The sequence below is a fragment of the Oryctolagus cuniculus genome, chromosome 11 (assembly GCF_964237555.1).
Source record: "Oryctolagus cuniculus chromosome 11, mOryCun1.1, whole genome shotgun sequence".
NCBI classification, from domain to species: domain Eukaryota; kingdom Metazoa; phylum Chordata; class Mammalia; order Lagomorpha; family Leporidae; genus Oryctolagus; species Oryctolagus cuniculus.
Genome location: NC_091442.1, coordinates 37002389 through 37023156, shown reverse-complemented (window position 1 = coordinate 37023156; position 20768 = coordinate 37002389). Strand labels below are relative to the sequence as shown.

The 20768-nt window shown below is 42.3% G+C and overlaps 1 protein-coding gene and 1 long non-coding RNA gene across 3 annotated transcripts in view; both read right to left on the bottom strand.

Moving 5' to 3' along the window:
* BTBD3 (BTB domain containing 3) overlaps positions 1 to 20768 on the bottom strand; it is a 510994-nt gene that overhangs the window by 342045 nt on the left and 148181 nt on the right. The gene's annotated exons all lie outside the window — the stretch shown is intronic.
* LOC127490995 (uncharacterized) overlaps positions 4902 to 20768 on the bottom strand; it is a 55497-nt gene continuing 39630 nt past the window's right edge. For both annotated transcript variants that reach the window (XR_007919416.2, XR_011379994.1), the window contains 2 exons: positions 8391 to 8525; positions 4902 to 6648 (listed from right to left, as the gene is read on the bottom strand). This is a non-coding gene — a long non-coding RNA (uncharacterized lncRNA). The remainder of the gene's footprint in view (positions 6649 to 8390; positions 8526 to 20768) is intronic.

Here is a 20768-nt window from a genome sequence, read left to right as displayed (position 1 = left end):
GAGCCCTGCACCCACATGGAGACCAGGATAAGTACCTGGCTCCTGCCATCGGATCAGCGCAGTGCGTCGGCCGTGGCAGCCATTGGAAGGTGAACCAAAGGCAAAGGAAGACCTTTCTCTCTGTCTCTCTCTCTCACTGTCCACTCTGCCTGTAAAAAAAAAAAAAAAAAAAAAAAAAAAAAAAAAAAAAAAGACACAGTCTTGCGCTTTCTGGCCAGTGCTGCAGCTCAATAGGCTATTCTGGCCAGCGCTGCAGCTCAAATAGGCTAACCCTCCGCCTGCGGCACCAGCACACCAGGTTTTAGTCCTGGTCGGGGCACCGGATTCTGTCCCAGTTGCTCTTCTTCCAGTCCAGCTCTCTGCTGTGGCCCGGGAGTGCAGTGGAGGATGGCCCAAGTGCTTGGGCCCTGCACCCCCATGGGAGACCAGGAGAAGCACCTGGCTCCTGGCTTTGGATCAGCCTGGTGTGCCGGCTGCAGCGCGACAGCTACAGTGGCCATTGAGGGGTGAACCAATGGAAAAGGAAGACCTTTCTCTCTATCTCTCTCTCTCACTGTCCACTCTGTCTGTCAAGGAAAAAAAAAAAAAAGACACAGTCTTGGACTTTCTAATAAACCACAAAACATGCTAGCAAATGACTTGGGCAAGAAGATCTCTACCTACCTGGTGCAATGGAAGAATGAAATATCCAGAAGGCATCTTTTTGTTCTTCAAATCAATTTCTGATCCATGAGATACCTACTGAATATATACAACTTCACTCTGAGAAACATTCCTTTGAGTGTCCTTGAAATGCTCTATTCTTCATAACTATATATATACCACCTACTTCACTTCGACTCCATAAAACCATGTAAAGATAGGAAATTTACATGACTGAGGATAAGGAAGATAATCCTGGGAATCTTCCAAATTACCCTTGATCTTTCTCACAAAAACAAAACAAAAGAAAAAAGACTGAAAAGTCCTTAGGTCTCTCTTGAAACAAAGACATGGGAATGTGTCTCAGTTGTAGCCAACGGGATCCAAGGGGAAGTCTGCTTGGGGAAGAGTAAGAATAGGGAAAACTTTTTTGCCTTGATGAAAACAGATTCAGGAGCTGGCTCCGTGGCTCAATAGGCTAATCCTCTGCCTTGCGGCGTCGGCACACCGGGTTCTAGTCCCGGTCGGGACACCGGATTCTGGCCCGGTTGCCCCTCTTCCAGGCCAGCTCTCTGCTGTGGCCCGGGAGTGCAGTGGAGGATGGCCCAAGTGCTTAGGCCCTGCACCCCATGGGAGACCAGGATAAGCGCCTGGTTCCTGCCTTCAGATAGGCGGGGTGCGCCGGCCGCGGCAGCCATTGGAGGGTGAACCAATGGCAAAGGAAGACCTTTCTCTCTGTCTCTCTCTCACTGTCCACTCTGCCTGTCAAGAAAAAAAAGAAAACAGATTCAGACATGCAACATTATTCATCAGCTGGATGTTGTTGTGGGTACATGTACACCTGAAACTATCAGTCATGGTGGAGGTGGGGAACAGAGAAGGAAGGATCCTTGATTGCACCATGGAGCCACTGATCCATCACTGGAACCACCATTTCTGAGGTATGTTGCTATGTCATACAATATACATTCTCATCACTTGATCTCAAAAGGTTTGTGGAAAAAGAGAATTATGAAAAAACAACAGGGCCAGCACCATGGCTCACTTGGTTAATCCTCCACCTGCGGCACCAGCATCCCATATGGATGCCAGGTTCTAGTCCCGGTTGCTTCTCCAGTCCAGCTCTCTGCTGTGGCCTAGGAAAGCAGTGGAAGACGGCTCAGGTGATTGGGCCCCTGCACCCACGTGGGAGACCAGGAAGAGGCACCTGGCTCCTGGCTTTGGATCGGCGCAACTCCATCCGTTGCAGCCATTTGGGGAGTGAGCCAACAGAAGCAAGACCTTTCTCTCTGTCTCTCTCTCTCTCACTGTCTGTAATTCTGTCAAATAAATTTTTAAAAAAAGAAAAAACAGCATGGATTTCGAAGTTTTTTGCATCAAAGTAAACTTATCTTTGAATTCCATTTTCCAGGAACTTTCTGAAGTGACCTCACTATGTTACCTAAAGCTGAAACATCCTATCTGATACAACAAGTGGGGGGTGGGTATAAGAAGATAATTACCTTTGCCAAGAAAACCACATTGTGGTAGAAAAAGAAAGGAATTACCACTACAGCATAGGAAAGGATCTGACATTATTAACCCACCATGAGCAACACTCTAACAAGAACAATGCATCAAATACTGTAGTTAATCCTCACCAAAACCCTAGGACGATGTTAAGGATATTCTATTTTATGAAAGAAAGAGAGGCTCAGTAACCGACCTGCATTCAAATAGTAAGCAGCAGTTTGGGTATGCCAACTCATGTTGTTAAGACTCCAAAACCAGGAAGATTCTAACATGTAGTGTTGATATTTCCTCAGGTCATCCTTTTGTGTGACAGTGCTCCTAGATCTTTTCCTACAAAATGATTTTTGCCAGGGAAAATATGAGGCAAATGGGGAGGGAAGACGAGAAGGTATGGGGTCAAGTGACAACAATAGAAGACTGAAAGCTACCAGAAAGACTTTAAATTGTGCACAGAGTAGACTTGAATAAACACTGCTCCTTCGATTGAAAAAATAGACACGTGCACAAACACACATTATCAATATTTTTGCATAGTCCTCATTAACTACAAGTTACTTGATATATTTATGGCACAGTCAAGGAAAACTTTCACAAATGAATCAGATCTGGTTTTAGCTGAATAAAAATCTATCTATTTACTTTTGTTAGACCTTGGTAATTTCAATACACTGTAATTGTATTTCTAATGACAGAAAATTCATCTCAGCTCATCGTGTATGCATTTCATTATTCACCACACATTTATATTCCAGTAAATGAACTTGTTCATTATACATTGTAATCTTTTTGTTGTACAATGTTTCCATTTTGGAAAGCCATGTAATCACTTCATTGTGGTGTTGGCAATTGTCATTATATAATATATAAAATTTCAAAAGGATGCAATTTAAGGATTTTGATCTTGCACATAAATATATGCAAGACATGTAATATGAATAAACTTATTCCAGATGGTTGCTTAAAATAGATAAATCAAATTTCCCAATAGTAACAAGCTAAATTTTCAACCAAATACATGTTTTTTTCACTTATTTAAATAACCAGAACATTCATGTCACTCCAAACATAATAAACATGATGAAAGTGGGGTGCACCACGATAAAAATAAGTGAAATGTCCTGGCCAGTTGAAGAATTCCTTGGGACTACCCAAGACAAGGACCCTCACACTTGATAAAGTCCAAGTTTTAAGTTTGGTTCTGCCATATCTCAAAATACTACACATTCAGGATGCTTGAGTTTCATTTCAAGAAGTGGATGCCATGAATTTCATCCACTAAGGTCATGTTGGCAATGCCATCTCTTTCCACAGCACTTTCAAGTTCTATTCACAAGCCTTTCAAACATAGGAGAAAACCAGAACACTATAGGAAATGTTTACTAGAAAAAAAATATTGGCTCAGTAAAACAAATAACCCTCAAAGCCAGAGAACTGCATGTTTTTCGACTATACCGCCCTGCTTTGTGTGGTTATGGTATGGTCCTAGTGCATTAATAAACAGCCTAACTCTTTCTGCTCTGTTGCTAGCGACCTTGCTGCTTTCAGTGGCTACCAAAATTAAACCTCTTCCAAATAATTCTTATGTGCATTGACTGTAGTGGATGTAAATTAAAGCAATCCATTACTGAAAACTTCTTTACAGAGTGGCATGCTACCCCCACTGTTGCAAATATTTTTCATTTACAACCCCATGCAAGCACTTAGGCAAAGTTCACAGAAACATCCCTTTGCTCCCCAATGTCCTTTGTATAGTCAACTCCTCTGGCCACATGACTTATGTATACAGTTTATTGAGTGCCTTCAAAACCCATGCTACTGACATCACTCAGGGCCCCAGGCTCAGCAGCCTTGTGTACACAAAATTTCTTTCTAATCAATGAAAAAGAAAAGCAAAGAGGCCAATGGAAAATAGCTTAACATTCAGGAGTAGGCCAGAAAAGAGAAGTAAATAGCCAACAGACACAAGAGAAAAGCAATGTCTTTCCAGTAGTGATCAAATGAATGCAAACACAAATAGGTGTGATTTTTAACCATAAGACTGACAATTTGTTTTTCAAATAACGTCATTCCACTCTGGGAGTGATGAATAGAATGGATGGATTTTAAATATTGCTACTTGTAGTAATGTAAATTGCTAGCAAAACTGAAAATAAGAGGCATTCCCTGAATGGCTTAGTAGCTCACCTTTCTTAACTAAATCCTCCCCCTTAGAAATCAGAGTTGCATGATGCCATAACCACCCAGCCTAAACCATAGGGCCTCACTAATGCAAAAGCCCTGGCTAAATTTTGATCATCAATCAATTAGTCCAAACCAGAAACACGGGGGATATTAAAAATTCTCAGTTTACCAATAACTTTAGTCAATGCCAAATTATAACATCTGGTCCTTAATATATTCATTAATCCTCATACAAGATTATATTACAAGGAGCATATTCAATCAATTTCTCACATCATATCTAATAGGTATTGTAATAGATAGCATGAATATTCGGAAGAGGAGGGGTTTATTCACTCACTGATGCTTGGCAAATGTTTGTCTATGACTTTCATTAATGCTTAACAAGGTCATCTTTACACTCCAGCACACAATGAAAGAATGCTGTAATCCTACAGCTTTTATGCAGTGATAACTTAAAGCAAATTCAGAGCATACTCACCATTAATGTAGGATATAAATACTCATTAGATAACCTTCATTAACAATTCCAGAAGTAAATATGATTACTATATCACATCCAAAACATCTGCAGAAATACACCAGAAGCCAACATGGCCCAGGTACATTGGGGAAATGCCTAGCGCCGTCATTGGCAAGCCATTATCCTTTCTGGCCAGCATCTCTGCCTAGGTGAGTTCTTGATATTGAATAGAAGCAAGAAGTGTGAGTTGCTTGGTTACATGAAACTGGGCTGTGCAGAGAGTTCCACCTGATGTCTGGCTGGGTCTCATCACCACCTTTTAGGAAACTTGTCATTTTTTAAGAAAAGGGAGCCGCTATCGCTGGGCAGTCACGACTCTTATCTGCACGGCAGGTCGCTGGCTGAGCCACGTTTTCTGCTAATTAAATTCACTGTGGGAGATTCCTAACGTGTATCTCCACGGGAAATGGATCTGAAAATGTGGATGATTCCCCTAATTGCTTCTGGTAACAAGGTTACAAAACCCACACTGTCATGCCTAGAGAAAGCAGAGCTCAGATAAGGGTGTCTAACTCTCAGACCATATGGGCTTCAGTCTACAGCAGGAGAAGCTAAAACTGGGCTCAGCTGCAATTGGGCACTTCTTGAATAAGGCCTGTCACTGTGGGCATTTCAATTACTTACCTGGAAATGCAACAAACCCAGAATTGTAAGGGTGCACAACAATAAACCAGCAGATGCTAATGTTTTCCTAACTGTGCTGGGAGATCAGCTCAGACCTGGTTCAAGGCAGGGCTACTCAAAGTGGGGTCAGCAGACTGAGGTTATCAACATCCCCTGGGAGCTTGTTAGAAATGTAAATGATCAAATCTGTTGAATTAGAATATCTGAGTGGAGCCCAGGATTCTGAGTTTAGCAACCTCCTCCTTAGGTGATGCTGGTACCCAAGGAAATCTGAGACTCTTGGCCTCAAGTACACTGGCGCAGAAATCCAGGAATGTTGCTCTTGCTCTCGTCCTGGTTCTCTCATAAACAGTGTTTGCCCTTGGGGAGCTCACCTAGCCTCCATGGTCTCAGTTTGCTTTCCACTATAGCTATGTACTGCTGTGTCACAGTTTCAAAACTGAGTGGCTTAAAGCAGCAATTTTTCTGTAGGTGGGCTGGATTGGGTTGGGAAGATTTCACAGGACGTCTGTCAATCACTTGCAGTCAGGTGGTGGTAAGAGCTGGCATCATGGAAAAGAACGACTCAGCTGCATGTCTAAGAAGTCTGCTTCATTCATATGCCTGGTGTCAACTGGACTGGCTGACGGCTGGCTGGGCATCCCTCTCTCCACATGGCCTCTCTGTGTGGCTAACTTGACCTTCCTCACAGCATAGTCATCTCTGTGTAGCTTGACCTCTTACATGATAGCTAGCTTGCCCTAGAGAATTCCCTAGGTCTTGTCAAGGTTTAGCCTGGGACTGGTATCACATGATTTCCGCCACATTCTCTGGTCAAAAACAAGTCACAGGACCCCTCCAAGTTCAAGGAGAGGGTCCTAGATAAAATGGGGGCAGGGGACAGGCTTAAGAGCATGGAATGTAGGATCTTAAGAAATAAGCAGGCACATTCACTTTTTTTAAAAAAAGATTTACTTTATTTATTTGAAGGACAGAGTTACAGAGAGAGGGAGAGACAGAGAGAGAGGTCTTCCATCCTCTGGTTCACTCCCCTAAATGGTGGCCACAGCCAGAGCTGCGCTGATTCAAAGCCAGGAGTCAGCAGCTTCTTCCAGGTCTCCCACGTGAGTGCAGAGGCCCAAGGACTTGAGCCATCTTCTACTGCTTTCCCAGGCCATAGCAGAGAGCTGGATTGGAAGAGGAGCAGTCAGCACACTCACTTATAAAATGAAGGAGATGGCCTACACCCTAAAGGCCCTTGTAGTTTTTATAGTTTATGCATCTCTGATGTAGGCAATACCCATATTTCTTAGAGTCCATTACATCTGTCTTGGGGAGACCCATTTCTCTATAACATCATTGCCACTCATTTAGCACTGGGCACATGCAGTCTTGCATTATGATTTACTTTATAAATGTAGTTACTCTGACTTCCCAACTTGATTATAAGCTGCTCAAGGCCTTTATGCCTCCTTGAAACTCCATTACCTGGTACAGTGGCCAATATATCATATCAGGCTTTCAATAAGGACGTGATAATGATGATGATGATGGTGGTGATGATGACACTTATAGAATCACTGCTGTTAAATTATTCTGTCAACTTGAATGAGTTCAAAGCAACCATTTACAAAGCAGAAAAATAATGCCACATGCCTTTTGTAATATTTTACAGGTCTTTTGAAGGTAGATTCCTTGTGATAGATAAAATAGAGCTGTGAATATTACTTCCCACTGAGTTACTATTTGCTTTAAATACATGCTCTCTTTTTCTTGATTCCCTGGTGCAAAGGAATGGGATTCTGTTGTCATAAAACCATATCATGCTCCTCTGACTATGATTTTTTGAACCTAGGTGGGATCATTGAGCTGAGTTCATGGCAATAATCTTTTTAAAAAAATTTATTAGGGTATATAAACTTCATGCATTTCATATATTCAAATTTAGGAACATAGTGATTCTTCTCATCCTACCTTCCTTCCCACCCACACTTCTGCCCTTATTCCTCCTCCCTCTCCTAGTCCCATTCTTATTTTTTATAAATATCAATTTTCAGTGAACTTTATACTCATAAGATTAACCCTACACTAAGTAAAGAGTTCAACAAACAGTATGAAGAGGGGGAAAAAAAAAAACACTGTTCCTCAACAGTTGAGACAAGGGCTGTTCAAAATCATCACATCTCAAAGTGTCAATTTCACTCCCATATATTACCTTTTAGGTACTCTCTTAGTTACCAGAGATCAGGGAGAATATATGGTATTTGTCTTTTTGGGACAGCTTATTTCAATAAGTATAATCGTTTCCAGTTGCATCCATTTTGTTGCAAATGACAGGATTTCATTTTTTTACTGCTGTGTAGTATTCCATAGTATGTATATACCATGATTAACTTGGAGGTACAGAACACTCTTTCACATGCTAATTTATTTTCATATATCAATAACTTTGGTCAATAATCCTAGTCAGTCACCCTTTCCCACAAGGGAGGATGAGAGTGAAGGCCCTTCATCAGCTTTCATACCTTCCTCTCCATCCTTGTAGGCAATTAAATCACAACCGGGCAACCTGGGAATGTCAAAATGGTAGTCAGAGCTAGATATATCTGGGTTCCTGTTTCACTGTTTGAAGTGAACCATCTTGGTTGGAACCATCCAACCAAGAATATCTTCATTGCATTTTGGGTGAATTCAAACCTCCAGTGCATCAACACATGGGATCTAAAGGTCTGTTTATTACACTAGCTAACCTACCCTGGCTGATACATGTAGCTTAGTCTCAGAGTCCATCTTTAAAAAAAAAAACAAAAAACAGATTGTTTACTTGAAAGGCAGAGTTACAAAGAGAGAGGGAGAGACTAAAAGAGAGCACGAGAGAGAGAGAGAGAGAAAGGGAGAGGGAGAGGGAGAGAGAAAATCTTCCACCCACCTGTATATTTCCCAACTGGCCATGCTCTGGTCAAAGTCAGGAGTCTAGAACTCCATCCACATCTCTCATTTGAGTGTCAGGGATCCAATTACTTGGGCCATGTTCTGCTGCTTTCTCAGGCACATGAGCAGGGGGCTAGATCAGAGAGGGAGCAACCGAGACTCAAAACAGCACTCATATGACGATGCCAGCTTCACTGGCAACAGTGTAAATTTGAAAAATTCAAATTTTTAACCAAATTCACAATGTTGTACATTTAGAGCAGTGTTTCACTACTAAAACAAAGCTGACCTCTCCACTCTATCTCTGCAATATATTGTCCACATCTCCAACAGTATCTTAGAAGCAAGCCCAATATGTTTGATTCTCTAGATTTGTTATCTTTGCTCGTTCCATCACTCATCTCATCCAATCATTTACAGGAAAAAAAAATTGTAAGCACCTGCTATTTTCCAGTCATTATTCATACATATGAGATGTCAAGATAAATAGAACACAATTGAGGCAGGTCACTCACAGTGATATGAATGAACCCTGGAATAGTGAGTATACAAAATGCAATGACAGTGTAAGAGAACAAAAATGTAATAATGAAAGGACAGATATTTTTACATAGATGGTGCTATCCATACTGAGTTTTGAGAGGTGGGTAGCTGTACACCAGATAGAAGAGGAAAAGGAGACATTAAATATAGGGAATATGCCCACAGGTAAGTTCATCACATCTTTCAGTACAGTCCATATGGCTTATCTGAGGATCTGGATAACCAGCTCAAGTTCAAGAATGATTTTGAACCAGGCAGCATTAACCTTGGGGGAAGAGAGTGATATATGAGGTCTGTGCTCATATGTGATTGTTCTAGAATTTACATTGTTTAACCCCCAAATTTATGTGGAGTACCTTGTCTTGGTGAGGTGATTTCTAACATATTTATATGTAAACTTAGAGAACTTCCCCACTCTAACTTAAGAAAAGTTTCACCTTGCAAGGAGTAGTTATGCCTACTAATGGTATGCCATGATTCTCATTTAATCATATATTATTATCTTCAACTATGTACTCCTTTGATGAAGTAGCCCAGAATACTATGACCTCATCTATCTTAGAAAATGTGGATAATCTATCTGCCTTAAATGCAAACTTCACTTGACTTTTTTTTTGCACCCTTGATTTGGCTAAATATTACCCTTCCTGGTGTCTGCCCATCTGAGCCTACAGGTATCACTTGTGAATTCAGTGACTGTGTACAGAACACAGTATATTTAGGAAATGAAAATTAGCTGCACATGCCTTGGAAGACATTGGTGATTTTTTTTTTAAAGATTTATTTTATTGCCGGCGCCGCGGCTCACTAGGCTAATCCTCTGCCTTGCGGTGCCGGCACACTCCCGGTTGGGGCGCCGGATTCTGTCCCGGTTGCCCCTCTTCCAGGCCAGCTCTCTGCTGTGGCCAGGGAGTGCAGTGGAGGATGGCCCAGGTGCTTGGGCCCTGCACCCCATGGGAGACCAGGAAAAGCACCTGGCTCCTGGCTCCTGCCATGGGATCAGCGCGGTGCGCTGGCCACAGCGCGCTGGCCACGGCGGCCATTGGAGGGTGAACCAACGGCCAAGGAAGACCTTTCTCTCTGTCTCTCTCTCTCACTGTCCACTCTGCCTGTCAAAAAAAAAAAAAGATTTATTTTATTTATTTGATAGACAGAGTTACAGAGAGAGGGAGAGACAGAGAGAGAGGTCCTCCATCTGCTGGTTCACTCCCCAAATGGCCACGAAGGCTGGAGCTGTGCCAATCCAAAGTCAGGAGCCAGAAGCTTCTTCAGGTCTCCCACATGGGTGCAAGGGCTCAAGGACTTGGGCAATCTTCTACTGCTTTCCCAGGCCATAGGAGAGAGCTGGATCGGAAGAGGAGCAGCCAGGACTAGGCCATATAGAATGCCGGTGCTTCAGGCCAGGGTTTTAACCTGCTGCGTCACAGCACCAGCCCCAACATTGTAAATGGTGCAAGAAAAGGAATTCTGGGGTCAATTCATGAAAAATACACCATAGTAAAGAATTTGGGTATAATCCTATTTATGCAAAAGTAAACTCAAAATGTGGTGATATATAATAAAATAAGATTTGAAAATATATCAAGGTTACTTCAAAAAAGTTGTGGAAAAATCAAATTAAAAATATATTTCCTTGATGCATCAAGGTAAAGGTTTACTAATGTGATGATAAAGAATGTGCTGCTTTGAGAATCACTGAACATCTACTGCTGGGGTCATATAGACAGAAACTCAATGTTTATTATGCACATCAAAATATGCATTTTCCATAAAACTTGTATGTGCATGCATGCATGTACATACATGCTCATGTGTGAGTGTGCATATTTCTTACAGTACAAACACAAAATCTGTAAGTTAAACCAGCCAGGAAATTCTTACATAAATCTGCTAAGAAATTATGAAGCTAATGGTAGGGAAATGGAGATAAGATCCTGAGAGTAGAATAAACATAATGGGACTGTTTTAAGTTAAAAGAGGAAGAAATCTGGGATAACCACAGAATTTACTATTTGAAGTGGATAAATATGATATCATCACAGTGTCATTAGTTAAAATCAGGGCTAAAATCTGGGAGGGTGGTAAGAAGTAGGAGTGGGGAAGGTGATGAGTTTGGATTTAGTAATTAAGTATATTAAGTGGCTGAGGCCTCTGAGACTTAAAGGTGAAAATTATTGTGAGTTGGCAATATGGTCAAGAATTCAAAACTGATGTCTTGGTAGGAAAAGTGGATCTGGGAATTATTTGCATACAGAGGTGGTAATGAGAAATTATGAGTGTTGATTGAACCAAGAGCTAGAGGGCAGGATGGGAAGTCATCCAAGGATAGAATCCTGAGAATAGAGAGTATTAACGCATCAGTGGAGTGAGAAGACATATAGAGGAGACCATGACACACCAGCGAAAAGAACTAGAGAGAGAATAAATTCAAACATGGGCACCTTCTCTGGCTCCCCAAATCCTCCTCATCCTTCAAGGTGTAGCTGAAATGCCACATCCTCAGCGATGTGAAACCTTTACTCCTCACACAGTGGTATCTCTCAATCATCTCAGTTAGCAAACACACGCTGGTGATCTCATGTCCCCACACTTGCTCATGGAAGAGAAGCTACATCTCATTCAGTTGCAAATAATAGAAAATTCAAACTAGCTTAAGAAAAAATGAAGGAAAGGCAAACCCTGAGATGTGGTGGCTCCAGGGGCTCCCAGCGTGCCTTGCTCTACATTTTGCTTCTGATTTTCCCTGTGGTGGCTTCATTCTCATTCAGGCTGTCCCTACAGATGGACATATACTTGCAGCCTACAGTTTATTTTTCAACATTCCCAACAGTTAAAAAAAAAAAAGAAAGAAAGAAAAGAAGAAGAAGCCCTTGGGGCTGGCATTGTGGTCCAGTGGATTAAGCAATGTCAGCATCCCATATGATCGCCAGTTCAAGTCATGACTGCTTCACTTCCAATCCAGCTCCCTGCTAATGAGCCTGGGAAAGCAATGGAAGATGGTGCTTGGGCCCCTGCCACTTACATGGGAGACCTGGATGGAGTTCCAAGCTCCTGGCTTCCACCTGGTCTAGCCCTGGCCATTGCAGCCATTTTGGGAGTAAACTAGTAAATACAATTTCTTTCTTTCTCTCTCTCTGTTTCTCTCTTTCTCTCTCTCTCTCTCTCTCTTTCTCTTCCTCCCTCAGCCCCCATAACTCTGCCTCTCAAATAAAAAAAATAAATCATTTTTCTAAAATAAAGTCTACATTCATGTTCACTTTCTTCTCCCATTGACTCCCATCAGGTCACATTCCTGTTTCAACCAATCATTGAAACCAGGGGATGCAAGGCTCCAATCACCCAGGCTGGATCACGTGACAAGGAAGCATGAGTACAGTCAGTTTCACTCTGGGAGAACTTTGACATGAACCAAATGACATGCACCAAGAGAAAACCAGAATCAACAAATTAAGTCAGGATGCTATCACCAGAAAAATGGAAATTGATTCTGGATAAGCAAATGAGAACTGTGCTCAGCGAACACCTTACATGAAAAGGACATTCAACAAATATGTCCTGGTGGCCTGGTTAAAGCTTAATTTCCCACTTTTCCATAATCATTGAAAGATAAGAAAATGTGTTTTTATTAAGAAAAGTGGGGGCAGCCGGCGCCGCGGCTCACTAGGCTAATCCTCCACCATGCAGCGCCGGCACACCGGGTTCTAGTCCTGGTCGGGGCGCCAGATTCTGTCCCAGTTGCCCCTCTTCCAGGCCAGCTCTCTGCTGTGGCCAGGGAGTGCAGTGGAGGATGGCCCAAGTACTTGGGCCCTGCACCCCATGGGAGACCAGGAGAAACACCTGGTTCCTGCAATCGGATCCGGCCGCGGCAGCCATTGGAGGGTGAACCAACGGCAAAGGAAGACCTTTCTCTCTGTCTCTCTCTCTCACTGTCCACTCTGCCTGTCAAAAAAAAAAAAAAAAAAAAAGTGGGGGCTGGCATTATGGCACAGTGTGTTAAGCTGTTGCCTGTGATACTGACATCCCATATCAGAGTGTTGATTTGAATCCCAGATGCTCCGTTTCTGATCCACTTCCATACTATGTGCCTGGAAATAGCAGAACATGGCCCAAGTACTTGTATTCCTGCCACCCATGTGGGAGACCCAGATGGAGTACTAGTTTGAGTCCCAGCTGCTGTGCTTCTGATCCAGCTCCCAACCATGTGCCTGGGAAAGCAACAGAACATGACCCAAGTATTTGGGACCCTGCCACCCATTTGGGAGACTGAATGGAGTGCAGGGATCCTAGCTTCAGCCTGGACCAACTCTGGCCTTTGCAGCTATTTCAGGAGTGAACTAGCAAATGGAAGATTCTCATTCTCTCTCTTTCTCTCTCTCTCTCTCTCTCTCTCTCTCCCCCTCTCTCTTTGCCTCCCTCCCCCCTCCCTCTCCCCACCACCCCTCAAATAAATAAATAAATATTTTTTAAACAAAAGTATTTTTTCTTTTTTTTTTAGTAAATATAAATTTCCAAAGTACAGTTTATGGATTACATTGGCTCCCCCCCCCAATAATTTCCCTCCCACTCGCACCCCTCCCATCTCCCGCTCCCTCTCCCATTCCATTCACATCAAGATTCATTTTCAATTATCTTTATATACAGAAGATCGATTCAGTATATATTAAGTAAAGATTTCATCAGTTTGCACCCACACAGAAACACAAAGTGTAAAATACTGTTTCAGTACTAGTTATAGCATTACATCACATTGGACAACACATTAAGGGCAGATCCCACATGAGAAGTAAGTACACAGTGACTCCTGTTGTTGACTTAACAATTTGACACTCTTGTTTATGGCATGAGTAATCTCCCTAGGCTCTAGTCATGAGTTGCCAAGGCTATGGAAGCCTTTTGGGTTCGCCAACTTCGATCTTATTCCGACAGGGTCATAGTCAAAGTGGAAGTTCTCTCCTCCAGCAAAAGTAATTTTTTAAACAGAAGTAATTTTTCTCTATGTGATAATGAGGAATCAGAAAGAAAAAGGAAAAGCTGATATTTTTACCCAACACCATCCACCATCCTGGTTGTTGGAGGTAGAGAGAAGTCAGAGTAGATAAGAAAGGAACAGCAGCAGGAAGGCTAAGAAGGAAGAGGAGTGAGGCACAGGACTTCCCAGGAAGCTCTGGGCATCGGAGGGTAAATGGTGACAGTGGCTGCCTTGGTTTGAAAGCCACGAAGTTCTGAAGCATGTCAGTAATGAGAATAACAAGCTTGGCTGTGTAAATCAAAGCTACATGATAAGAGAAGTTTGACATTTGCTAAATTACCAATGAAAACTTACTCTGGTTGTTAAGAAGAACCAAAAAAAGTGTATTCATTTCAGAGCTAAATGTCAAGTTCACTTAAAGAGCTAACACCTACAATTGGGGGGTAAGAGAGAGAACGCTGTGCAAATGAAAGGCAATAAACTTTCCAGACATCTTCATCACCATAACTGTTTGGATGTCTCCCAGCATTCTTAGCTGTGTAATTGTGTCTTTCTAGTGTCTCTGTCTACTGGCAACCTATTTTGTAAAAGTATGCTCACAGAATATATGAAAACTAAATAAAAACACTGGAAGACAGACTCAGCAAAACTGACCCAAACTCACTTTATTTTCAACCTTGTAGCTGGCAAGAGATGTGCCCACACAAAGCCCACCCAGAAACATGATTCCAGAATACTGAACTAGCAGTTCTAGATCCAAAAAACAAGCAAACAACCCAAACAATTCTGTGCTGAATTAGAATGAAAAGGCTATTCGCCCCAAATGCTTCAATGAATCAGATATCCACTACTAAACAATAGCACTTATTAGGAAGAAGATGGGAAAAGTAGATAAATGTGGCATGCAAGACTGGAATGCATGGTGTAAAAAGATTTTTAAGTCAATAATTCTTAAGAAGATTTTGCACAGTGGAGTATTTCAAATCAAAATATATGAGTTGTACATAAGGATGGTTATTCTTGAACATTTACAGATCATAGCTATACTATGTCTAAATTAATTTTATCTAAAATCCTTAAATGCATATGTGTGTAATTCTAGACAGGCACAAACACAATTGCACATATGTTTTGTGAAAACACAGGAAAAGGGGCCCCAAAGTGCAACAAAATTTGGAGCCTCCCTTAGACTTCTGGGTGACTTCCATTTATTACCTAGTAGTTCTCTGCAGGGCTGAGGTGGTGAGGACCTTGTGTCCAGTAGGGAGAGAAGAAGAATGTTCAACTGCTTAGAAATGCTCCAAGGAGGGGGGAGCTGGGCCTCTAGGAAGTGACTCAATACCTCTGAATATACTTTATAAATAGTTCAAAAGAAAATCTGAGACAATGTTGTTATTATTTCTTTTCTAACTGTAGGATAATTCAGTTGTCTTGTTTATTTTGAACAGAGAAAACTAAGCAATCCTTTAAATAGGGAAATATGTTCCAAGTTTAAACACCTGGTTTAAACACACAGTTCCTGGCAATATGTATAGGAGCCTCTTGTGTTTACCTACACACACACAGACACACACACAGACACACACACACAAATGCACCTTCTTAAGCCATGTGTGTAGATAGAAACTCAGTTCTTAGGCACTGTTAAGCGATCATTGCTTACTTATTATCAGTTAGATCCGGACAGAATAGAAACCATTTGTACACACTAGCATATCCTCCACCCATACACACACCTGTATCTCCTTTACAGTTAGGCTCCTGTTTCTTGAAAACCACACTATCTACTTGAGAAACTCCTAACTATCCATCAGGACCACATCTGTAATATAGAAACACAAAACTAAAAAAGCTTTAGTGGAACCAAAAGTGCCTCCTGTGGCAAACATTTAAGCCTAGCATTTAAGATGCCAGGACCCATGCTGGATTCCCTGGATTCAACACCCCACTCCAGCTCCTGACTTCAGCTTCCTGCTAATGCATACCCCAGGAGGCAGTGGTGATGGCTCAAGTAACAGTTCCTGACATACAAGTGGGAGGCTAGCACTGAGTACACAGTCCCCCAGCTATTGTGGGCATCTGGAGAGTGAACCAGTGGCTGGGAGCTTTCTCTCTCTCTCTCTCTCTCTCTCTCTCTCTCTCTCTTCCCCCTTCCCTCCCTCCCTCCCTCCCCTCTCTCTCACATTCCCTCCCTCTCTTTCTCTCTTTCTCAATATTTCTGCTTTTCAAATAAATATTTTTAAAAAGATAATAGTAGAACTATTTTTAAAGAAGTGGCATCATTCCACAGGGAGAAGGCATAGGTAAAGCAGGTGCCACAGGGTTATTTGTACAGAGACCTCAGGCGACCATGAGAGGGAAAAGACACCCTGGATGACACTGGAGATCACACAGTGCTAACTCTCCGGACAGCAGGGTGACTGTGGGTGACGTGAACATGACTCCTTCATCCCTGTTTAGATAAGTCTGCCTGCTGAGAGCTTACCTTGACTAAGATGGCAATTCTTGGCAACAGGAAGGCTGTGCCTTCCTTCCATGCCCTCCCAACCCCCTCTAAAAAGGCTCTTAAAATAAAGGGAAATGAAGAAAATGACACACAGGCAACCGTCAGGGTCTTCTGCCCAATAACGATGTAGCAGCAGAGGCCTCCAGTGGGAGCCCAAGGACTCAACACCCCTCCTCATCTGCCCACATTCTTGGGCTTGTATTTTCTCTGTCCCTGGCCTTCGAAAGGTACAAGATTCCTAATGCCAACATGTAAGTGATGCTCCTAAGAATCATTAAGTGACTATTTCTAAAAAAGAACAAAGACTGTGGGAACAAAGCTTTTACTGGGACTATAGGAGTCTTCACTGCGTCAGCCCTGTTAACAAAGGGCCAAAGAACCATACAGAATGGTTTCTTTTGTTCCTTTTCCCAAGCCCAGGCTGTGACCATGGTCTCCCCAGATTTCACCTCTCAAGTCCATCTTCTATGGGGGAATGCCAAGTGTTGGTCATAGCTGGATGATCATTGAATCAGATGGCCTTTTATTTGTTGGCATTGTCTGAGAAAGCTCGAATGGGCTGTAGGAAAGAAATCCATTTTATTTTTCTATATACTTTTATGATTTATGAAAAATTGATCTACTCCCTTTAGTTAGATAACGGTGAGCCAGAAAAATACAGTTACAATAAAGTGGCAGTGTCACTTCTAAAGTAGATGACGCTCTGGATCCCGAGTGATGGCCAATTAAAATAAGTTATTCGTGTCTGGTGGAGCTGTGTAAAATGAACTATCACCCAAGATGAATTAAAGCCTGGGTCTGGAGGACTTCCTATTGACTAGTCTGTGATATAATTTATAATTATTTCTGTTTACGCTCGAGGTGGGGCCGAGAAGTCAGGGAGGAAACCTGCCTAGCTCTCACCTGTATATAAGGAAAAGCAATAAAAAAGGCCCCTTCTTAGGAAGGTTTTGATCCATAAATATTTGATTCAGCCATCACAGTGTCAGGTATCTTCACGGATATAGATACAGGGGAGATCCACAAAGTGTTTGTAACCAAAATATCCAGCCCCAGCACAATGGCCTGGAAGGCCTTATCACCTGGCCCCAGGACACCAGCCCCAGGCCTGGGCTCCATCTCCACCCACTTTCTGCAATTCTGAATGTGGACTGGTTTATGATTTCACAATGATAGGACTGTCATTCTTAGGGGGTATTTCTGTTTTGAGGGTGATTGTCTACTTCTTTCCTTAAATCTTATCTTTCCTAAACTTTCTAACAGAAGTAGACCCCTTAAACTTCAATTATTACAGCAGGAACTACTCCACCCTCCGTCACATCACTTACCATGATCAATGGGGTGGGTGGAGACTCCAGCTGGCCTATCTCTAACTCTCAGTACCTTGGTTTCTCTTGCCACCTCTGTGTATCTTTGTATGTCTGTATTTGTGTATCTCCCACTATCTCTCCACATCCCAGTGTACCTCTAAGAGTGTCTGTTCTCTTTCTCTACCTCAAATTCTCATAAACACCACACATAAAACTCAAGATTTAGAAGCACAAATCTCAACACAAAACATACTTTCCTGCCTGTGCCTTTAAAGTGTGAGTTTTCCTGGAGCCAACTGAATCCATGAAAATGGTCCATGCTTCTTTCAGATCCCTTTAGCTGGGACCTTTAGCACCTGCCTTACAGTCTGTTCCTAGATAGGCTCAGATAGCAACCCTGGATCTAATCAGCAGGAATGTAAAGTTTGGAGGCCTGAAGATGGGCCGTTCTACATCATGCCAGCCTGGCAGCTAAGTACATATTAGAACCCATGCCCACTGCACAAAATCATCCTTGCCTGTGTCTGGGGTGGACAGAAGTACTATGCCCTGGCTTTAGTCATTATTTGGTAATCTTATTCCTAGGCTCTTTAGAACACGTCTTGGTATACTGCCTAATTCTTCCAGTGGTTTATTTCATTCATTCAATTAATGAATAAGTATCATCAACATGCTAGGCTCTGCACTTGGCTCAGGGAGCAAAGGGGACATCATCCACCTGCTTGTTTGCCATCCAGCTGAGGGACTCACATGCTATCTCCAGCCTAGATTATCATCCTTTTGTTGGATCCCGTCCATCACTCTGATCCTGCCTGATGTTAACTCAGTTCTCTGCTTCTTCTAACACAAACTTGGAGCATTCCAGCTTCCTCACACTCCTGTGACGACCCTAGCCTCCAAATTTATCCTATTTCCGGAACCTTCCCACGTTCACTGGCTCATGTCACCTTCACAAGGACTCTGATAACTCATAGCAGTGAAGAGTTAAACTTTTTCAGTGTGAAGCCCGTTTCATTATCTTAGAAAGAACATACTAGTCTGCTTCCTGAATTTAATAAACAATAAACTCCTGCACCATTGATACATTGTGGTTCTCTGAGGAAAGTATAAAACTCTGTATTAGATTTCTTCACACCATTACAGGGGTAAGAGGGCTCCAGGCCTGGCTATGAGAAGACATAGTGCCCTTAATTTCCAAACCTCATGAACCATCAGATTCCACAGAGATGGGGTAGAATGCTTCAAAACCCCTTCTGAGTTGCCTCACTATGAGAGGATGCCAGCTTTTAGCTTGTCAATGTCAAGATTGTGTGTGTGTGTGTGTGTGTGTGTGTGTTGCCATCAATCATTTATTCCCCCCATCCCTCGAAAGCTGAAATCTTTCCCTGCTATGCCCTTTTATATCTTTAATACAGGTGGCTGGGAGTCTTGGGATTCACAGGATTCCTGGCACCCAATGCTGTGACATCTATTGCCAGTGAATCTTTTTATAGCCCCACTGGAGAAGCAGTGGGAAAGGATTTCCAACTCCCCTGGGAAGCCCGAAATGAAATCCTATTCATAAATCTGTTCATCTTTTCCTCCGCTTCCCTTTTACCAGAATTCTTGTAAATGGACCCTCTCTGTTTTACAGTTAATAAATTATAAAAGTAACAAAAATGCCTGATCTTAGAGCACATCCCAGAGACATGACAAGTGAATGGTTCTAGTGACTGCTGGACTCCAGGGTTTAGCTACAGCAGCCTTGGGGTGCTTGGGAGGCTCGTGGGGGTCTAGTCCCTCCCTGGGACCCTTATTCCCTGGACAAAGGCTCCCATGCAGCAAGGCATGGGAACAAAGTGTTTGTCAGTTACCAAATATGGGGTCACAAGCAGCCCAAATAAGGGCAAATAAGTATTTCAGCAAAAAGAATTGCCTGTGATGTATGTGAACATAACTGAATTAAGAAAGCTGCTAAATTCACCACAGTTACAGAGAAGTATGGGAGAGGGCATGAGAGATTAGGTTGATTCGCTCTTTTCTGGGCTTTTCCAAGCTCTTCGCTCTCCCCTGTCATTTCCCCCCTTATACTTCTCCATGCTATTTCTCAAATATTTTCCTTGATTTTATTATCATTTTCCCTATCTCCTTTATTAAGACTACACATACAGAAACATGAATAACCTGAATGTGAACCTATGCAGCCTTCTTTCAGAGGAAAAGCTGGATACACAACGGTCAACATCTGCCACCTTTCAACCCTCTCCCACCCCTTACCTCTACCCTGGGGTTTCAAATGCTGCAGCTAATGCAGAAAGCGTTGGTTTACTTAAGCAGAGACATAAGAGCACTGTGAGTAGAAATTGGTAGTAAATTCCACAATTATGGAGCAGAGCTGCTAAAAGCTCTCATTCAAAGGGACCCAAGATTATACTGTGAGCAAATTAAATTGCCTGCTGCTTCCATTTTCACCAGGTGACTGGGGACATATGGTGACAAAATATCAAGCAAATATATTGAATAGGATTCCTGCTTTAAAAAAAAAATAGTGTTGAAGAAACTTAGAATCCAACAACTATTCTGAAAAACCAGAGTTCTCCCCAAAGGAGAGGAGTAAGTATTGCTATCTAATACTTTTTCAGTATTAGACCTGTTCTTTGGGAAACTTACAGTGGGTAAATGCCACAATTTGGCATTCCCACAAGTGGAGAGTTACAGCCCTCTAGCTTCCAAACAACTATGGCATTAATTATTCTCTCACATCTTCCAAGTGAGGCTGCAATCTCAACCTGGCAGTATTTCATAAGTGATGCAGAGTTCAAGAGAGAAGGCCAGGAGCTACCCCAGGAATCCCTGACAAGGGGACATTAAGCTGGCTTCACTTGAAGAAGATCTCCAGATGTTTCAGTCATGTTGAGTTGCCAAGGACAGCTCGGCCCAGGCAACCAAATTTCCACATAATCAACTCCGGCCATCCTCATGTAGGCCATCCCAGGCTAAAAAAATGCCTAGACTGAAATACAATAATTTAATTAATTAAACTCGATCATTTAATTAATTCTGCCTGCA